The sequence below is a fragment of the Triticum aestivum genome, chromosome 1A, assembly GCF_018294505.1.
Source record: "Triticum aestivum cultivar Chinese Spring chromosome 1A, IWGSC CS RefSeq v2.1, whole genome shotgun sequence".
NCBI classification, from domain to species: Eukaryota; Viridiplantae; Streptophyta; class Magnoliopsida; order Poales; family Poaceae; genus Triticum; species Triticum aestivum.
The window spans coordinates 519006882-519013644 of NC_057794.1; the positions used below are offsets into that span (position 1 = coordinate 519006882).

General features: G+C 41.4%; 2 long non-coding RNA genes across 2 annotated transcripts; both read left to right on the plus strand.

Annotated features, from left to right (window-relative positions):
• The first annotated feature begins 210 nt into the window (after positions 1-210).
• Positions 211-3891, plus strand: LOC123062053 (uncharacterized). The gene is made up of 5 exons (XR_006429472.1): positions 211-608; positions 1338-1700; positions 1797-1876; positions 2275-3667; positions 3810-3891. It is a non-coding gene; the product is annotated as an uncharacterized lncRNA (long non-coding RNA).
• A 302-nt stretch (positions 3892-4193) lies between these two features.
• Positions 4194-6219, plus strand: LOC123062058 (uncharacterized). The gene is made up of 2 exons (XR_006429473.1): positions 4194-4589; positions 5889-6219. It is a non-coding gene; the product is annotated as an uncharacterized lncRNA (long non-coding RNA).
• The last annotated feature ends 544 nt before the right edge of the window (positions 6220-6763 follow it).

Genomic DNA, 6763 nt, shown 5'->3' on the forward strand with positions numbered 1-6763 from the left:
GAAAACCTTGGATTTGAGCATTACTCCTTTCTCCCACTCCCACTTGTTTATCCGGACGTAATACTTCGTTGAAATCCCCTATACATACCCACGGGAGCTCGCTCAAAGTGCCCCCTCATTACGTCCCATGTTTGGTGTAGTTTTAGCCTGGCCGCACTTATTTTGACCTGCGCGGCATAGGCCCAAAGTATCGAGCGGCAAGCAGCGCGCGAAAGTGTGAAGGCCCAGACATATTTCGGTAAGTCTCCTAGTCGCCCCCATCCCACCTCTCTCGCACAACACACACTTCAACCTAACCCTAAACCTAAATCGCCGCCGCCGCCACCGCCGCCCCCGACCCTGCCCGTGGATTTGCTCGCGTTGCCGCCTCTCCCACCCAGGCATCCCATCCCTTGGCCCGTCGTCCTATGTGCTGCCCCGTCATCCGCTCCCGAGGAGCTGCTGCCCCGTCTGCAACCAAGGAGCCTCCGCCGTTCTGGAGTCAACTGCCTAGGAGCTGGCGAGGAGGCAACTGCAGTTCTGGAGTCGCCCCGTCGTTCTTCTTCCTCCACCAGCGACCCCTGTCCAGATCGACACCCTTGTCCTGCCCCGACTCCAGGCCACTGAAGGTAAAATGCATAGGAGTTTTGTCCTTTGCATCTCTATGGATATTAGTTCCCGTATAAGTCCCAGGCTTTGCTGTTGTTCTGTATTTTTTAATCCCGTCTCCTCTTGCATCTTGTCTTTTCACTTATCCAGTGGTGGTCATGCTCATGTTTGAATGTTTATCAGTAACTTCTGTACATATTAATATTCAGAGACCAGATTTGAACTACTCGAGGGTACAGATTTGAACTACTCGAGGGTTCAGATTTAGAAAGAAAAATGTAACAGAGTTGTGGCACACCTTTTGGGTTAACATTGTTGTTTGAGGATGCAAGTGGAGAGCTCCCTGAATTTCAGAGATCTAATTCACCAGATTCTGCAATTTAACACATAACCTCAGTTACTGTCGATATAAGAAGGATGACGTGCAAGCATGTGCTACTTTCTAGAGAGAGAGAAAAAGCATGCCTGACTTCATTTTCTTCAAATGAACATAACACCAAAGATTCGGATTTCTTGTATGTTGGGTAGGATTGTAAATCTGACTATGATCCTTTTGGTTTATCTGTTTATGCCGCAAAAACAGGGACAAAGCATAGCCTTACAATTTTGTGTGATCCATAAATGTATCTCATTTCCCTGAATTTTCTTATTCTTGTACTGGATATCTTCTTGTTCTTTCACTCCTAATCAGTAGACTTCTCACAATCTAGGTGCTCATTCTTTCTACTTGTTTGTTGTCTCACGGACAGGGCCGGCCCTGGGGAGGGGCAGGGGGGGCGGCCGCCCCGGGCCCCCAAAATCCAGGGGGGCCCTGATAGTTGGCTATAGGCCTATGGCTCATACTAGGCAGACGCGCGCCAGGGAGCGGCAGCTCGATCTCCCGATCCCAGCGATTGAGTGTTTGATAGCGAGCGATCAGCGGAATTTCCTTTCACATAAAAAAAGAGCGATCAATTAGCTGCATGGGTGATTTCCTTCCTATTCTGTTCGACCATTCCATCAGGCAGAGTCACGCAACGATTCCAGGTCCCAGCCTAGCTGCTGGCAGCCGACGCCGCCGTGCACGCACGCACGCACTCCCGCCTGGGTGCCTCGCCGCCCCCAACCCTCTGGTAATTTCCTTCCTAATTTGTGTATGTTCGCCGCTGATTTCAATTCCGGGCCCTGTTTGGCATTTGCTCAACTATTTTCTTCTCAATCTTATGCAGACTCTAGGCGCTGTGCAGACCCCTGTGTATTGTATACGCACATGCACTAAAGTTTGATCATCACTCCGTCAGGTATTGAGGTATATTCATATAATATTGATACAAAAAAAATCCTTTGATGCATAGCCGGCACTGTTCAATAATTGATAGAACAAATGGTTTTGTTTTCAGCATTGTGTGTGTTATTATGACGTCCTCCGGTAAGAGGAAATATTTTAACGTTTTGATTGATATATATGGAGATCACTTATTTGAATGATAGATTCAGATAACTCATGGTGTTTAAAGATATATTTGGATTTTTATTGAGCTCGGGCACCCTGATGTCATTAAGTGACAATGAACTTGAAGAATGTTGCAGCAGAAACTTTCTCTGTTAATGGTTCATTTGATGTTTTTTTTGCGGGAATGGTTTCATTTGATGTTGAGGTATACAATCTTATTTCTGAATTGATGATTATGAGATTCACTTTGCCAGATGACGTAATGTCTGCTATGGAGATTTTCGGGCATGTCAGAGAACTTGATTGGTATCCTAATATCTTCATTGTCTATCACATCTTATTTACTGTGCTTGTGACGGTCGCATGGCCCGAAAGAATCTTTTCGAAGTTGAATTATTGAAGAATTATTTGAGGTCAACAATGACTCAAGAGAGGTTAAATGGTTTGGCTACATTATGCATCGAGGAGAAATTATTGGATGGGATTGACATCGACCTCATCATATGTGACTTTGCATCGAGGAATGTTAGAAGAATTTAAGGTAATATGCATAAATTATTTGATACACATATTAATTTTGGATGCATTTAAGTGTTACTGGTAATAATTTATATATACATTTTTTGAGAAAAAAATATATACATGGATATACGTATATTACAATGAGTGTATATATATTAAGGGCCCTCAATTTTTAGTTTGCCCCGGGCCCCCGAAATCTCAGGACCGGCCCTGCTCACGGATCACAAGTTTAATGCTTCCTGAATCAAGAAATCTTTTGAATCTGTTAATGTAGCCTCCATTTACCGTCTGCTCAACTCTATTTGTGGCATATCATATTTTGACTTCTGTTTGTCTGCTCAAGTGGAGAGCTCCATAAACTTCAGAAATCAAACTCACAAAATTGTAAGGATAAAAGGTAATGGCAAATTGCATTTCTCTAGTCTCCGTTTATTCTTCCTTGGCGCACTACTATTTATGTTTTGTTTATTTGGTATGTATGTTCATAGTGAATGCCCACTTCTCCTATATATATTTTCCTAAATATGTTTCTGAATCATACTACTTCACATGAAGTTGCTTGGTGGATAGTGCAGTTACCTGCTGCTTCTTGATAAAAGTTGTTGCCATGTATTTAACTCATCACATAATTTGCTCCGTATGCATATTTTTCCATTATTTTTTTATTAAGCATCATGGTCTGATATGTGCTATTCGCAGGAGAAAAGATGGAAGGAAAAAGAGGTGGAAGTGAGATCCCTGCATATGAACAATCGAGGCTTGCAAGTATTGCAAAAAACAAAAGGAAGTTGAGAGCCTTGTTGAAATAAAAAGAAAATATTTAGCATTGGGAGGAAACACGAGGCCCTCTGGGGAAGTAGGCGGCTTGTCCCAGCGACCCAGGAAGAAAGTTTATTCGGAGTTTTCATTGCTACATGTAGCTGGCTTCAAGAGTTATGCTCGTAGCTGGCGTCAAGAGTTATGTTTATTTTGAAAGTGATGCATCCATTAGTTGGTTTTCTAATTAATAGGGAAAATAAATTTCTTGCAGGCTGACAAACTTGACCATGACCTGCAGAAAGACGAAATATTTGTGAGAGCACATACACGTAAAATTGGAGCTCCGCACAAGCAGATACACTAATTGTTAGTCACACATACACTTCATGTGTTTTTATTTAGTACAGCAATGCACGTGACTGCATATCAATTGATGACAAGTATAGATTGCACTGACTTCGTTGTAGAAATAAATTAGTTGCCTCATTTGCTCTATTTTTTTTTGCAGAAATAACCTAAAGAAGTAGCTGAAAGCCGGATGGATGAAGTGGCGCCAAGCTTCTGGCATTCTCTGTGACAAGAGAGTGCCACAAAAGCTAAAAGGCAAGTTCTACAGGACGGCGGTTCGACCCGCAATGTTGTATGGCGCGGAGTGTTGGCCGACTAAAAGGCGACATGTTCAACAGTTAGGTGTGGCGGAGATGCGTATGTTGAGATGGATGTGTGGCCACACGAGGAAGGATCGAGTCCGGAATAATGATATACGAGATAGAGTTGGGGTAGCACCAATTGAGGAGAAGCTTGTCCAACATCGTTTGAGATGGTTTGGGCATATTCAGCGCAGGCCTCCAGAAGCTCTAGTGCATAGCGGACGGCTAAAGCGTGCGGAGAATGTCAAGAGAGGGCGGGGTCGACCGATTTTGACATGGGAGGAGTCCGTTAAGAGACACCTGAAGGATTGGAGTATCGACAAAGAGCTAGCTATGGACAGGGGTGCGTGGAAGCTTGCTATCCATGTGCCAGAGCCATGAGTTGGTTGCGAGATCTTATGGGTTTCACCTCTAGCCTACCCCAACTTGTTTGGGACTAAAGGCTTTGTTGTTGTTGTTGTTGTTGTAACCTAAAGAAGCAGCTGAACCGCCAACAACACTTGCAATGGAAACTCAATTTCGTCGACAAGATGAACAAGTTTCTGCTCTACTAGAGCGCACAGAACAAATACAACGACAAATTGGATAGATGCATCAAGTTCTCTTTTCTCAAGGAATCAGAAATGTGGAAACACCAGGTATTATTCATGTCAGCTTTTTTCCATGAGATCACACTGCTATGTTTCTTTTAATGCTTGGGTTAGGAAGCCATAGGTTCGGAATGAGGAAAAGTGTCCTCAGTTTGAATTAAACACTTATTTTTTTGGGCAATCTTTGTATTTTTCTAGTCAGGTTTCATGCTTCATAATTAAGCACATACAGTGTGGTTTGTAGTGTCATTATAAATAGATGATGCATCAGGCTACTAGAGTATCTAGTTTCTATTGGAAATAGACAAGAATTAAGGGCATGATAAGGTGATACTAAATCTGGGTTATAGCAGAACATAGAATGTTTGGTTTCTATGTTTATATGTGTACAATGCAACCCCCATTATCATGCAAATAGTATCAAGGTCAGTGACTTGATCATGTAAGCTAGCAGAAATGTTTGATTTAGTATGCAAGCTAAACTGAATGTTTGCTTGCATATTTGTTCAAATACGGCGAGTTACTATTTCCCGTCAGTGTGTAATAGTAGCTAAACTGAAGCTTTCTCTCTTTGAAAGAATCAGCCACCAAAAAAATACTTGACCGTTATTTTTCCGGGAAGCATATTTAGTTCAGTCCACATATTAGGATTACACCTGACTCCCTTTTTAGGTAAACATAGGTGTCGTAGCCTTTTGTGTTCAGTTTCAGGATTTTAACCATAGCAGAAAAACAACATATGCGAACCCCTATTGTATACCACAAAATGTTTCATAGCATGCATGATCCGCAACACAAGTGATGTCCTGTAAATTGACTTGTTTTCACCAAGTGCACTATTACATATATGACTGCTGGTACATGTATATATATAATAATGCTTATGTGATCGTTTGCTGATTGAGTAACTTCAAATGCAATCTTTGAAATTACAGTAAGGACCTTACTCCTGATGGCTTACAACAACCTGATTACTCATTAGCAAGTTCAATATTTTTATAATAAGCCATTTGTGATATGCTAGGTGCTATGCAGACTTTGGTTTATATTCTACTCCACACGAGTGTAGTGTCAAAAATGCTCTTATGTTATGGGACGGAGGGAGTAATAAGGTTATCTTTTGTAACTTGAATCTTTGCTTTATAACTATACTATGCATGAACCGCAATGACATGCATAATTTTATTAGAAAGGTCGGGCAATCGAGTATTAGTTTACTTTTCTTGAAAGCAAGATAGTGTGTTGTACATCTCTCGTTTCTTAGACCTTTGGACTCAAAGGCACCTCATGAATTTGAATACATTGTATTATTTCAAAGATTGCTGAAACTTATGAGTTCTTTTGTAGGGACAAATGGTAGAAAGTAGCAAGTCCACTAGTTGATGGAAGATGTTCTCGTGATTGCTTTTGTTGAGAACATGGATGACACATTTCCTTCATATGGAAGTTGATTTGGCTTGGCGATCGAAGAGTTGGTCTTCCATAATATTCTGTAGCAGCAGCACTCCAGTGAACAAGCACTTGGTCTCTTATGAACTTTGGCCATTATGTTTGTAACATGCATTTCTTGTATATCTAACTTGTGTATTTCCATAATGGTTGTAGCTGAGTGTAGAAAACCAATGAATCTTCTATATATATTGAATGAATGCATTGATCAACGATATCTTGTGATGAATCGAAGAGTGCAATTGTTTGTATGTATTGCATATTGAACATGAATTTAATATTGTGAATGTAATTTCATTCAAAATATTGTGTATTTGCATTTGTGTTGAAATGTAGAGCACTGGTAGCAAATGTGTCGGTAGAAGTATTTAACGTCACACAAACTGTCGGCATAGCGCACTGATAGACAAACTGTCGGTGTAGCAATGAACCTCACACAATTTGTCGGCATAGCACACTGGCAGATGAATTGTCGGCATAGAGTTGTCTATCGGCATAGAGATGTCTGTCGGTGTATATCTCACAAACGATGTCATACTTTTTGTCGGCATAGATTTATCTGTCGGTAAAGACCTTTCCCGGCAGGACTATATGCGACAGCTCCTTTCTGTCGAAAAAGGTCTTTGCCGACACTAAATGTGTCTCCTTAGGTGACCTATGCCGACAGATTATTTGACACTGATTTGAGTGTCGTAGTGTAGTGTTAGAGTTTGATCCCTAGTATCCATTATGTTCTGAGATTGATGTTGCTATGACTTAGCTATGCTTAATGC